Below are 14,442 nucleotides of genomic sequence, written 5' to 3'. Positions count from 1 at the left end.
AAAAAAAATCTTACAAACCAATCCAAATTAACTACTTAAACTACAACACTCTAAAAATGGGTACAGCTCTGGTTTGCTTTAAGCCAACACTTAACTTTTTTTGTGAAGGTTTTCAGATTAGTTACTGATTTTATTTCAGTTGGTAATGTGTTCCAGAGTTTACAACCTTTAATTGAGAGAGCTGACTGTCCAAAAGTGGTTCTACGGTGTTGAATTCTGCAGTTTCCCTCCACTGTGCTTCTTGTTACTCTGTTACTGTCCTGTCTTTGAATATATCTGCGAAGAGGTTCAGGAGCAAGGTTATTTATACATTTGAATACTAACTTAAGAAAACACAAATCTACAAAACTGTCATAACTCATAAGATTGTATTTTTTTAGTATATGGCAATGATGCCACCAGATGGGTTTTTTATCCATTATTTTTAGAGCCTGGTTGTATAATGAAGAAATTTTCCTTACTGTAGAAGGTGAGGCTTGAGCCCATACTGTCAAACAATATGCAACATGAGAAAAAAAATCATAGAGTGCATGAAGATCTGAGCTGCTTGAGTTGGAATATAATGCCTAATTAATCTGAAACAGTTAAGGTTGCTCTTCACAGTTTTTGTGATTTTCTTAATGTGTTTATCAAACTTGAGCTGTGGATCTAAAACTATTCCTAAGAACTTAAATTCATTGACCTCTTGTATTTCTTCATTCTTTATTTTAACATGTAAACTTTCATGCAAGCTTGGTTTTCTTATTGACAAACACATTGACACGGTTTTATTTAAATTCAAAATGAGATGACTGTGTTCCAGCCACTGTTGGACTTCATACAAGTGCTGTGTTAGGGTCTCTGCTGCCTTGCTAGGTGACTTAGCAGGAGCATAAATGACCGCGTCATCTGCATGAAGCTGGAAGCCGGCCTCAGGACAGGTTTTAGGTAAATCATTAATAAACAGACTGAAAAGCAATGGACCAAGAATTGATCCTTGAGGAATCCCCATTCTATTGTTTAAAAAAGAAGATTTTTCTTGATTAATTTTTACACACTGCTCTCCATTCTGAAGATAGGACTCAAACCAATCAACTGCTTCTTTAGAAAATTTGAAAGATTTTAACTTAGACAGGAGTATGTTGTGGTTGACAGTGTCGAAGGCCTTTGTAAGGTCTAGAAACACTGCCCCCACAACATTACCACTGTCAAGAGATTGCTTTATACTTTCAATGAAAAAAATATTTGCTGTTTCGGTTGAATGTTTTGGTCTAAAACCAAATTGTTGAGGATGAAGAAGTTGATTGGTTTCTAGGTGTTCAATAACCTGTGATGCCACAACCTTTTCAAGCACCTTTGACAACACAGGCAGAATGGAGATAGGGCGATAGTTGCTGCCCAAATCACAGTCACCCGTTTTAAAAACTGGTGTGACGATAGCTTTCTTCCAGTTATTTGGGAATTTATTTTCTCTAATTGATAAATTAACAAGATGAGTCAGGGGGCTTAACAAGCTCTGTGCTGTACTTCTTAATGAACAGAGTGTCTAAGTTATAAATGTCCTTTGCCTTGGAATTTGACAGATTTTTAATTACTTCCAATATTTTTGCTTCATTTACTTCATTAATGCAAAATAAATTACATGTGTCTACAGCCTCCGAGTCAACTACAGTTGTTGGACAATCAAAATTCTGTGTTAATTCCTGGACTGATTTTATGAAATACGTATTAAATTCATGAGCCATTGTGGTCTTATCAGTAATGGTTATTCCGTTGGTTTTCAGCTCTTTAATTTCTTTTTGGCCATGTGATCTGTTGGTTAAATTCTTTAAGTGTTTCCACAAGGATGCACTATGGCCATTAGCATTTCCTATCAGCTGTGTGTAATATGATGACTTTGCTTTGCGTAACTCCTGTACAACTTTATTTCTCAAACTTTTGTAGAGAAGATTATCAGTATTAAGTTTAGATGATAATGATGTTTTTAATGCCAGATCCCGTTTTTTCATTAATGTACGTACTTCATTATTTAGCCATGGTGGAGTTGCTCTCTTTTGTTTACATTTAATATTTTTGGAATATTTTGCTATTAAAGTTTCTAAAGCTGTCATGGAGTCACAGCACATGTCTACATCGTGAAACTTTATTATCTCATCCCAACTAACATTCCTAAATTCCTGCTCAAATTGTGCAGTTCTGGATTTAGGGATGACTGTCTTTACTGAGTCAGAGATACAGCCTCCAAAGTACTGGAGTCGTTTTTTTGTTAGTTTCCGGACAGACTGGGTCATATTATGATTGGACAATCCAGTTATTAAATTATAAGTTTTTGTTATCCGATCTGATTTGTTAGTAAATACCATGTCAATTAGAGTTTGTGTGTTTCTCGTAATGCGCGTGGGTCCTTTAATCATGGAATCAACGGAGATGCTGTCTTTTATTTACCTGTTGCCATGGTGAATCGTGGAGTCGGAGCTCCATTGATGATGGCTTTTTATTGTCAGCTTAACTCAGAGTAAACATACTCAGAGTTGACTGAACTAACTCAAATCAGCTGTTCTGGAACTGGTAACTCAGAGTTTCCCATCCCAGGGTAAATCAACTCAGAGTTCAGGGTTAGACTCACAGTTTGTTGAACCTCCTACCTGGAATACCCCTCAGTTAGCATCTATTCTCGGACGTGCAGCGGTTTGTTGTTCTTTGGCCAGCTGTTCCTCTCTCTGCCTCCGCGTCCTCCTTTCAAAGAGCTCCTATACTCTGGCTCAAAACGGTAAGGTCGTCCATCATATTCAAAATCGTCGTCCACAACCTCAAAATCTGACAAATATTCAGCCATGTTTCAAAAAACTAACAGTAGCAAATTCCAGCTGTAAACAGAGCTGTGCCAAAGAGCATGGATACCAAGAGGCGAAGCGCCGTTGAATTTCTGCCAACAGCCACTAGGGGCGCTGCCGCCATTTTGGACTGTTGCGCCCAGACAACATGCAAGATGTCAAGAAGAGAGGAGGAAAAAAGTAAAAGAAAACAGTGTAGTGCAATTAACTGCAACAACTATCAGTGGAACACTCCGCACCTGGCCTTCCACCATTTCCCGAAGGATCCCGACAGGTAAGAACTCCTGATGTTTTAATATCAATTTAATATGCCAGTTTTGTTTTATATTTTATTTATATATATATATATATATATATATATATACACACACACATATACACACATATACACACACACACTGTTTTTCTAGTTAAAATATTGTTTTGTTTTGTTTTGTTTTTATTTTTGGTAGATTGGCTTATGGGGTGATTTTGAAAGAGTAAGTTAATCTTCTCATAAGTGGATGTAATATGTAGAGATGCCATCTAGGCCGTTTTTCCTCGTTTTGTTTTTTTTAAAGTCTATATTTTGCTTTACAAAAACGTGAAAAAGCAGCTGTGACCAAGCTATCACGAGGTGAGTAGCATTATAAGCATAATTAATAGCGATATACTTCAGTTTGTCTGTGTGTTTTTGTATGCAAGCGGGTCTGCTGCGGTCTGCTGACGGTCCAAAATGGCGGCGGTAGGACGAAACCATGGGGGAATTTGTTGCTATGGGGCATTCTATTGAGCTTCGCCTCTTGGTATCCATGCTCTTTGATCCAATGTTAAGAAAACGGTTACTCTTCCTGTCTCCTAAGTGGGCGTGGTAAGCTCTCCCTCCAATCAGAGCATGTTCTCCCTCAAGAGAACTGAATCAGGAAGTGAGCTGAGTGGGGTATCTCGCTTTATCTAATATCTCTGGTATAAATGACCCAGATGATGATGACAAGCAACTCTAGCGATTCATAAAAACATATTGGTGAAATGAACGAGTTTCGCGGCAGATAATGTGCTACTTAGAGCCTCATTGTCGGTGCCCCGATCATTCCCACTATATGGATGTACGCGGCTCTCGCAGATCCAAATATCTTCCGAAGGACTCCAAATGACACCATGGACGTCGGAACTATTTTCTGAGGGGGGGGCGGGATTTTTGTTGGGAGGGGCGGGGGAAGCAGGCACACTCATCAATGATTAAGGATTTGATTTGAAGTTATTTTATAATAACATGCAGTTATAAGAGAACTAGAGTGGATGAACACAGCATCTTTATTGTTAAGAAAATGAAACTTTGATAACTAAATCAAGCCATTTAAGGAACATAACATTATTTGTAACCTTGAATGCAAAAAAGAAAAGTCTATGCTCCTGACTCAGGGCCGAATTCACAAAAGGATTGCGTGGCTTTTGCGGCCGCTAAACCGGTAAAAATGGAGCAAACAGATACGGTCTAAAGCCTGATTATGGTCCTGCGGCGTACCTACGATGTACCTACGTTGCCGTCACGCCGTCGTGAACCATTCGAACTTCTCCGTCACTCCATTTCGTCACAGTGCAATTCACCGCCAGAGCGGTAGGAGGCTGCATTCCTTTCCTGAATGGTTATCGTCATCTTTAATTGATTCTTTGTTTAGCTTCCGGCTTTTCCGGTCACAGAGAAATGAACGCAGAGCACGGACAGACGGCTCCGTCCGTATCCGTATTGAACGTTGAGCATAAATGGGCCTTAATACTGCAACATCTACATCGCAACAGAAGATGTTTAAAGATGGCGGGGATGGCGCAATCTGGAAATACGGAACCGGAAATGCGTTGCTACCAAGCAAACCAATCACAGCCCTCTCAGTCTGCGCTGGGTCTGCGTCACCGTGACGTTTTTTTTTTTTTTTCCTTTAATAAAACTTTATTTGTCGTTTGCAAAGTTTACAAAATTGCATTCTCTCATAAAGGAGAGTATCATACTTTGCAGAATCAATACAATTGCAGATTTTGAAAAATAAAAACAAAAAAAAAGAAAAAGAAAAAAGCATAAAAAATCTAACAACATAATTTGCCAGGGGGGATACAAGTTTACAGAAAAATGCCAAAAAGTTCACAGATATGCAAAGTTTTGATTGCCTTTTGATTAAGAGAAAACTTTAAGGAATAAATGTACTGCTCGATCTCACTGTGAAAAGCAATGAAAAAGGGCTTTCTATGAGAGAACTTACACTTATGGATGTGAAATTTAGCCCAAAGAATGATAAGATTGATAATAAATGTTTCATTTTGTTTAGCCTTGGTTCTGTTAAAGTTATAGATACCAAGCAGCACATCCTTCCAGTACAGCTCACAGTTTTTATCAATAGTGTTCGCCACAAAGTTACAAATGTCGATCCAAAAGCTTTGGACAATGGGGCAAAGCCAAAATAAATGAGTAGCTGTTTCGACCTCCACAGAACAGAAAGAGCATTTCATATCAATGATTTTTTTGAACCTTTTACGAATATGAACTTTAGAGGGATAAAATCTATGAATAAGTTTAAACGAGATTTCTCTAACTTTGTTGGTCAATAGGTATCGGTTGGGTAAGAGCCAGACGTTTTTCCAATCAATGTCTTCCACAAACCTGTTCCAGTATGAGACTACATATGGAACTGTAGTGAGATCCCTTTTAAACAAGGACCTGATAAGTTTGTTATTGCCATGGTTGCAGGACAAGCAGATTTTACCAACTGTAGTGTCAGATAAAGATAACAGGGATAACTGTTGGGTTTCCACCCTTGGATGAGATCTAAATAACATGCAAATACCAGATGAGATCGCTCCAAAGACTTTTGCATAGTCTCCAGGTGCCACAGGGATATTGTATTCTTCTAGAAACTCATTATAGGAGTAGAGGTGACCAGCCCTGTTAAATAACTGAGCAACATGTATAATGTTATTATTAAACCAGTATTCAATAAAAAGAGATTTATGTTTGAACAATATGTCCTTGTTGTTCCATATATAATATTTATGAGGTGAAAAGTTATGTTTGAAGATAAGAGACCATGAAAGGAAAGCCTGGCGGTGAAAGGATGACATTTTTATCGGGACTTTATCAATATCGTAGTTACAGGCTAGGAAAAAGTTCAGCCCGCCCAATTTAGACAGAATATGAAAGGGTATGACATTCCATATAGAAGTAGGGTTTTTAAAAAAGTGTTTCAACCAATTTACCTTAAAGGTGTTGTTTAAAGCACCGAAATTTAGAAAATTTAGGCCACCATTATCATAGTCATGCATTAGAACAGATTTTTTTAGATGATGGGTTCTATTTTTCCACAAAAAGTTGAAAAGTAATTTGTCAATCTCAGTAATTAATTTGTTGTCTATAGATAGAGAGAGGGAGGCATACGTTAAGCGTGATATACCTTCTGCCTTGGATAGTAGAACTCTACCTCTGAGAGAGAGATCCCTCGATAGCCACTGGTTCAACTTGCGTCACCGCGACGTGTAGTTACATTTTTGGGGAGGTGCACGTCATGCTACGCCGGGGGCTACGGCGAGCCTTCTGCGTAGCCACGTACCCTACGACGTAGCGACGTCGTTGATTTAACGCAGGACCATAAATCAGGCTTAATTCACAAAGCACGAGCAGAAGGTGAAATGCTCCACTAACTGCGCTGCCAAGCAGATTGCGTCTCGGTGCTCCGGTGTTCTTTGCACGTATTTAAATGAGGTAATATGCATAGCCTATATTTGGCGCAACAATTACCATTTTCTATGCAAATAAGCCTCATTGATAAACAACGTCTAATTCACTAACACCAGCGCTAATAGCCACACGCAGTTAAGTGAAAAAAATAACTTTGCCACGTGGCTAATTGCAATCAGGGGCAAATCAAGGGCAAACTGCACTCAGCTGCCAAACTTTGTGGGCGTGTTTGCGCTCGCTGGTATATCATCAGCGCAACATCCTTTGTGAATAGGACGTTAAGACGGAGCAAACTGCGGGTGCAAGTGAAGTACAATTAAGGTGCTATCAGCGGCCACAGTTCATTCTTTGTGAATTCGGCCCTCAGAGCTTTCATGCATTTCCAAAAGTGGACCTTCTCTCAGTTGACCTACTGATGAAGATTTTAAGCAGGGTCGAGACATCGCTTTCATCCATAAGGTCACTGTGACCGTTCATAATGGCCAAATGTGTTAGTCTCTCCCGCGTCATAGTGTTGCGCAGCCAGGTTTTCAGCCTGCTGAACTTCTCTGGGTGAGTAAACAACCGTATTTAATGCCAGAAATGAGGTCCAGGTTGTAATAAAAAACGGAACTTTCCCTTTAAGTACACTGACCTCAGCGTAACTTCCCGTCAAACTACAACACTTAACACAGTTTAACAAACTTCACATCCAGTGCTGCATTTTTATCTCCACAACAGCTCTGACTACTTGGTAGTTTAGCCTCGCTTAGCTCCACTAAAGATAGTATTTACGTGTCTGAGCGTTAAACCGCCATTTAAATACATCTCTGATTTGTAAAAGTTGTTTAACAAGATATTTCTAAATAATTAATACACCTTACCGAAGTCAAGCCCACACAGGAACAGGTGTTTCAGGAAACGACTGAGCTTTCCCAGGATAGCCTCGTGAATGGACAACAAACGACGGCATGTCCCGCCTTCCTCCCCCTCTGATTGGCTAGAAGTTGTTCATTTCCTTGGTTGGATTGGTTAGGTCAGAATATCCCTGGTTAGGTTGAGGTAAGAGGAGCAGGATTGGAAAGAATGTCAGAGTAAGAGCCAATCAGAGGCAGAGCAAGACAGAAGAGGGCGGGTCATGCCTTCACTGTCCCGTTTCTACCATAGACATATATACATAGACGCCGCATCGACTGCCTGAGCGCGTCCTCGCCGGCCGCCATCTTGGATGGGTCTCGCTTCGCCTCCACAGTGCATTCACTTCTATTGAGGAAGGAGCTGTATGCACAAGTAAAATAGAATAACTCGCTGAATTTTCAACTGATTTTCACGCGGTTTGGTTTGTTACAAACGGCACACATGTAGTTATGATACAGGATGCTTTCGTACATTAAAAATGCGGGATTTCATGCTTTAATACTTCCTGCAGATAGCAACAGCATGTTATTTAGGTCACAACAGTTATTTTATTCACCTCAACCCCAGAGTGGGATGGATAGATAGATAGATAGATAGATAGATAGATAGATAGACACACACACACACACACACACACACACACACACACACACACACACATATATATATATATATATATATATATATATATATATATATATACACTGTATAAACACAATATACACAATACAAAACATAGTATAGCATGTTAATAAATTTATTAATATATTTTAATAAAGAAAAAGCTCTATTGTTGATTGAGTTTATTTCTCACACACACCCACTCTCTTTTATACCCACAGCCATCAGACTTCATAGTTCTTTGTTAAATAGATGATCTTACAGACTTCTTTGAAATTTTCTTTTCGGGGATTAGTAAAGTTATTCTTATTACACTGACTGCTGTGATCCCTCAAAAGTAGTAAAAAAACATTTTCAGTATTTACATAAACACTGAAATTAATTTTGGTATTGGTATTATAACTATGAAAATGGGACTGTGGTCAAGATAATTTGAAAAAAGATACAGAAGGATGAGCAGCAGGGGATATTTGCAGCACAGCTGGTGGAAAAGTGAATATGTGCACAAAGGTGTGCTAGGCAAGGCAAGGCAAGGCAAGGCAAGGCAAGTTTATTTGTATAGCACAATTCAACACAAGGTAGTTCAAAGTGCTTTACAGAGACATTAAAAGCAACAAGACACTATTTAAAACAATAAAAACAGTCGATTGAAAAGGGAAATAGAAATTGAGAATGATAGTGATAATAATAAAATACAGTAACATAAAATAAAAACAGGCTCAATACATTGAACCGTCAGGATAAGAAAAGAAGTAGAATAATAAAAGGCATAAATCAGCAGTGTGTAGTTAAAAAGTACGGGCAGTAGAATACAGCAGGTAAGTATTTTATCTAAGAGTACACTTCAGTAAACAATAGTGTTTTTAACCCTGATTTAAAGGAGCTGACAGTTTGAGCAAACCTCAGATCTACATATTATGCTATACATAATATGCTACATACAGTACAGGCCAAAAGTTTGGACACACCTTCTCATTCAATGCGTTTTCTTTATTTTCATGACTATTTACATTGTAGATTCTCACTGAAGGCATCAAAACTATGAATGAACACATGTGGAGTTATGTACTTAACAAAAAAAGGTGAAATAACTGAAAACATGTTTTATATTCTAGTTTCTTCAAAATAGCCACCCTTTGCTCTGATTACTGCTTTGCACACTCTTGGCATTCTCTCCATGAGCTTCAAGAGGTAGTCACCTGAAATGGTTTTCCAACAGTCTTGAAGGAGTTCCCAGAGGTGTTTAGCACTTGTTGGCCCCTTTGCCTTCACTCTGCGGTCCAGCTCACCCCAAACCATCTCGACTGGGTTCAGGTCCGGTGACTGTGGAGGCCAGGTCATCTGCCGCAGCACTCCATCACTCTCCTTCTTGGTCAAATAGCCCTTACACAGCCTGGAGGTGTGTTTGGGGTCATTGTCCTGTTGAAAAATAAATGATCGTCCAACTATATACTGTATACTGTATATATGTCTATGGTTTCTAGGACAACAGCTTTGGTCCAGTCGATACTGGATTACCCATTACCACCGTCTCTGGTCCAGTGCAGAGCCGTAAAGTAGACTATTAAAGGGCTCCAGTCCAGTGGGCCAGCGAGTGTTTTTTATTTAAATAAACTTTATTGAACAATTTATAATTCCAACAAAAGCCAAGTCCATCATATTAGCAAAGTAAACAGACATGTAACTGAGTTGGAAAAAAAGAGAGAAAAAAGGTGAAGAAAGGATTTCAGCCAAAATAAAGGAAACAGTTAAGTATTCTTAGAACCATATGAGAATCGTATAATTATGAGTTTGTATCTCTGGTGGAACTCACTTACATTTTAGTGTGCCATCAGCTTATTAACCTAACAAAGAAAAGCATAAAATTTCCAGAAAGGTAAGTGTCACTTTATCAAAATGTGGCAGATCAGTGTATGCAGATGAACACTGTTTGGCCTCCCTCCGTGCTGCCAGCACCCGGGTGAAGCACTGTGGGGCCTGTGGGTCATAGTGTCGGCTCACCCTTTAAGCCCCCGGGACCTCATCTAATGTTTTAACAACACATCTCACTCCGACCTCGTCACTTATTGACGTTTGGTCATGGACTTTTCATGTCAATATACGACATGCAAGGTACCCTGGGTGTGTTTGTCGTTGGCGTTCTGGGAAGTCAAGTTCGGCCTGTTTCATGCATTGTGTTCTTTGCAAATACACAATGTTTTCACAGGACTCTTTAAAGAAAATGCACTACGTCGGTCTAACGCCGCAAACTGACGTTTTTTTCCACTTCAATAACAAACACACAAAAACTTGTGGTAAGGTTTAGGAAAAAAGAACAGGGTTTGGCTTTAGAATCTTCCGGTACGCAAACACCGCTCTCTCAGGTGAACGTAGGGACTTGCTGGACCCATCCACCACCCCCCCACCTGGCCAACTCAGACTTTTGTTGCCTTAACTTTCGTCCTTGTCCCGCTGCGTTTCCCCCTGATGCCGCCAGGCGCCATTAAACTATAATGGCAACCAGCTGCATATCATGCCGACGTTACAGGACGCCTTTTTTCATTGGTTTCTGAAGCTGCAAGCAGGATTTTGATGACTTTGGAGCGACAAAGAGCTGGTTTTAAGCACCAAGGGGCCTGGAGACTCTCATATTCCAGATCATAATCCAGCCATGCCTTGAACCAACAAAATAAAAAACAAAAACACAGCCTGTGTGTCACTGTTACCCCTTCACCACCAAATTAGCTCTGGTTCTTGAACCGGTTACACTCAGGATTCTTGGGCCTTCGGTGCTACCTAGTGAACCAGCCCACATTTCCACCAGTTTTAGTGGAATGGATTGTAATCAAGGGTGTGAAGTCACAGTTGCGTGGACTACCGGCAAACTTTTGTTCTGTTATTACAGAAAGAAACAAACATGGACTAACGAAGACCACTGTGTGCTCTTTTTTTTTTGTCTGACCATTTCTCACTTGAATTCTCCATCATTGTCTTCTCTGCAGGGCGGCACGGTGGTGTGGTGGTTAGCACTCTCGCCTCACAGCAAGAGGGTTGCCGGTTCGATCCCGGGTGTGGGAGCCCTTCTGTGCGGAGTTTGCATGTTCCCCCACGTGTCAGCGTGGGTTCTCTCTGGGCACTCCGGCTTCCTCCCACAGTCCAAAGACATGCAGATTGGGGACTAGGTTAATTGGTAACTCTAAATTGTCCGTAGGTGTGAATGTGAATGTGAGTGTGAATGGTTGTTTGTCTCTATGTGTCAGCCCTGTGATAGTCTGGTGACCTGTCCAGGGTGTACCCTGCCTCTTGCCCAATGTCAGCTGGGATAGGCTCCAGCCCCCCCGCGACCCTCAAGAGGATGAAGTGGTTAGAAGATGAATGAATGTCTTCTCCGCCCTCTCTTTCCAACCTGTAGAACAGGTCAAGAAAAACCTATTTTTTGGTTCCAGCAGAGAGCCAACTTTTTGGGTTCTGAACCAATTTAGTTTTGGCTGAATTGCTGCAAAATTGAGTGCGGGACCTGGAACAGAACCAGTTCCTTGTTGGTGGAAAAGGTGTTATGAGCAGAACTCACCTTTCTCTCTTGTGTCACACTTTATAAACTTGCTCGCTCTGAAGTGAGGTGAGTAGGGCAGCTCAATCAGATGTCTGGCACCAGGGTACGCAACTCTGGTCAGCAGGTGCTCTTTTCCTGCAGCACGTAAAGTCTGGGCCATCTGAGGGTCAAAGGTCAAATTGAAGCACAAACTGAATTCATGTCTGGAAAAAAAAGCAGAGGAAATCTCCGCTCTTCACTAGACTTTGACTTTTCCTCTACTCATATGAAGTCAGGGACAACAGCAACATTTAACAAAGGTAACGTTACAAAATTCAGCTCCATCACAACTCACAAGGTTCACTGACAAAACAATTGTCTTACACTAAACACGTTTTCCAAACAAATACAACATGCTAACGTTATTAGCACAAGCCTATGGCATTTTACATTGTATAAATTAGCCTAGCAGCTAGCAGAGATTTCCTCTGCTCATATGAAGCCAGGATAAATCACACACAAGACTTAAAATGCTATATTTGTGGAGGCTTTATTGTCTTCGCAATTTATTTTTTCTTATCTGTGTAATTAAAGTAAATGAAAGCTTTGTTTCCACTGAGGGAAATGGTTTCAGCTTACAGAAACAGACAGGAGGTCTGCGTCACTGTGACGTGTAGTTACATTTTTAGGAAAGTGCATGTCAGGCCACAGCGTAGGCTCTATGTTGAACCTTGAATCAGTGTTGTCGTTGACATAAAAATTCCAAAATAATATAATCTTATTATGACTGATAGGAGCATAAAATCATAAAGCTCATAAAAAGTTCTTACGTTTAAGGAAGTGATAGACAGTCAAGTGAGTGCATGGTGTATTTGCTGACCATAACCAAGTATTCAAGTGTTAGAGAGTTGCCAAAAGAACACCGAGTTCTGGTAAGACTGCCAGAGGAAATAAAGGAAATTGGGCCCCTGACCGCGGTCTGGTTATAAAGTCTAAAGTATAAATTTAGACGCGACTCTGTATTACAGCCTGTTAGCCAACTTCAACTCACAAACAAGTTTACCACATCAGAAATTATGAGATATTTTGGATTATCACAGACTGGTATGTGTCAGATATTAACCAGGATGTCCTCAGGTCAGAACACAAAAACAGTCCCAGTTTGTGTGTGTGTGTGTGTGTGTGTGTGTGTGCGTGCGTGCGTGCTGGTCTGCAAAACAACTCGTCGTTCATCTCTGCACCCACTCACAAAGCTCCCCTTCAAAGCTGCAGCCACCGCCTCTCTGTGTGTGTGTGTTAATGTGAGTGTTTATGTGAGTGTGTGTGTGTCAGACAGGGTCACCAAGAGGAAGACGAGGCAGAGAGGGAGGATGAAGATATTAAAACTTCAAATTGTTTCCACGTTTACATCAACTAAAAGCATCTCATCAGTGTCTCAACACAATAATGTATTTACTTTAATTACTCTGCAATAACAAGCAGAATTATGTCAGAATTATTCTGACAACACACACATAAATATATGCTAACCATACAAGTGGATCTGCTTAGTCTAATATCTATGAGGGAACCACTGAGGTTTATTAAAGTGTTCTCACATCTGAGGGTAAAGAAGTAATTTAAGTAATCAAGAAGTTACCTCCCTCTAGTGGTGACCTCCTGGAGCCGCAACAACACTGATTACACGTACCTAGTGATGGGCAGATGAAGCCTAACGAAGCTTTGGGGCTTTCTTTCTGTGTAGAGTAAAATGCAGCAAGCACGGTGACACCTGCTGGTTTGTCATACTTACAGCAGCCCTTTAAGACTGCAGCTGAAGCACTACACCTCTCTGATGTGGATGGTTGTAGTGTCATAACTGTGTAGTAGTGGAGGAAGTACCTCATTTATAAAACAATGTGTAGGATCCAAACTAAAAATGTACATATGGACAAAAGCCAAAAATGGCATGTGGTACTTGGTATCGGATACAAAGTGTTCCCATGTTTATGATTGTGTCTTTCTAGTGTACACAGGCACATCTGGAAGCTATAGCAACCAGTGAGACTAACTCCATTATATTTTAGACATAATTCATTTGAATTTGATGACTTGAAGGCCAGTCAAATAAATAAATAAATAAATAAATACAGGATCCAACATTTCCTCACTATTTTTAACTAATTGTAGTATTTTTAAAACTTTTTCCTCTGAATTTCTGTCTTTAAGTCTTGTGAAACTAATTAAACTGCACACTAACTACCAATTCAATTTATATTATTCGTTAAATGTTAAGTATTAATCCAGCCAGAAGTTCATTTGACCACTTTTAACCCAACAAAATAAGCATTAATATACTTTTTCCTTTTTTCCCTACCCTAATTTTATACCGCGCTCGTAGACCCCCAAATAGAAAAATAAAATAAACAAAAAAAAAAAAAAGAAATAAAGAATTTAATAAATCCCCACCATTTTTTGTCTTTAGGTGTTGTAATAAATACATTGATAAATAGAAATTAAATAAAACTGTACATTACCTACCAATTCAAATGATTATTGAATTGATAAATATAATCCAGACAGAAATTCTCATTCATCTGACTACTTTTAACCCAACAAAATAGAGCTATTACCTTTTTTCTCACCCTAATTTCTATACCTCAAATGTAGACCACCAAATAAAATAAAATGAAATAAAATAAACAAGAAAAAAATTGTTTTTTTTAATATACCCCACCATTTTGTTTTTAAACTTTCTAATAGATAAATAAAATTAAATTATTTAAATATCTCCTCATCTTTTTTTTTTTTTATTTTTTTATTTTTTTTAACAATTCTTGTCAGTTTAGATCAATAGTACCTTGCTGCAGTCAAGATGGCCGACAAGGCGCCGCCATACATCCAATCCATGCCGGAAG

At 39.5% G+C, this 14,442-nt stretch overlaps 1 protein-coding gene across 8 annotated transcripts in view; it reads right to left on the bottom strand.

The window, feature by feature from the left end:
* The window catches only part of LOC125883170 (peroxisomal succinyl-coenzyme A thioesterase-like), a 41,456-nt gene that overhangs the window by 12,717 nt on the left and 14,297 nt on the right, over positions 1 to 14,442 (bottom strand). For 2 of the 8 annotated variants that reach the window (XR_007448465.1, XM_049567382.1), the window contains exons 1-2: positions 7,380 to 7,462; positions 2,625 to 2,740 (exon numbers count right to left, since the gene is read on the bottom strand). The exons of 2 other annotated variants lie outside the window; for them this stretch is intronic. The gene's annotated coding sequence lies outside the window, so the exon portion shown is untranslated. Of the gene's footprint in view, positions 1 to 2,624; positions 2,741 to 7,379; positions 7,480 to 14,442 lie in introns of those variants that run through there. 4 more of the 8 variants (XM_049567383.1, XM_049567384.1, XM_049567386.1 and 1 more) reach the window with 4 other exon arrangements.

Source organism: Epinephelus fuscoguttatus, linkage group LG22, assembly GCF_011397635.1.
Source record: "Epinephelus fuscoguttatus linkage group LG22, E.fuscoguttatus.final_Chr_v1".
Lineage (NCBI taxonomy): Eukaryota > Metazoa > Chordata > Actinopteri > Perciformes > Serranidae > Epinephelus > Epinephelus fuscoguttatus.
Note: the sequence above shows the minus strand (reverse complement) of the source record. Positions and strands in the feature narration are given on the sequence as shown.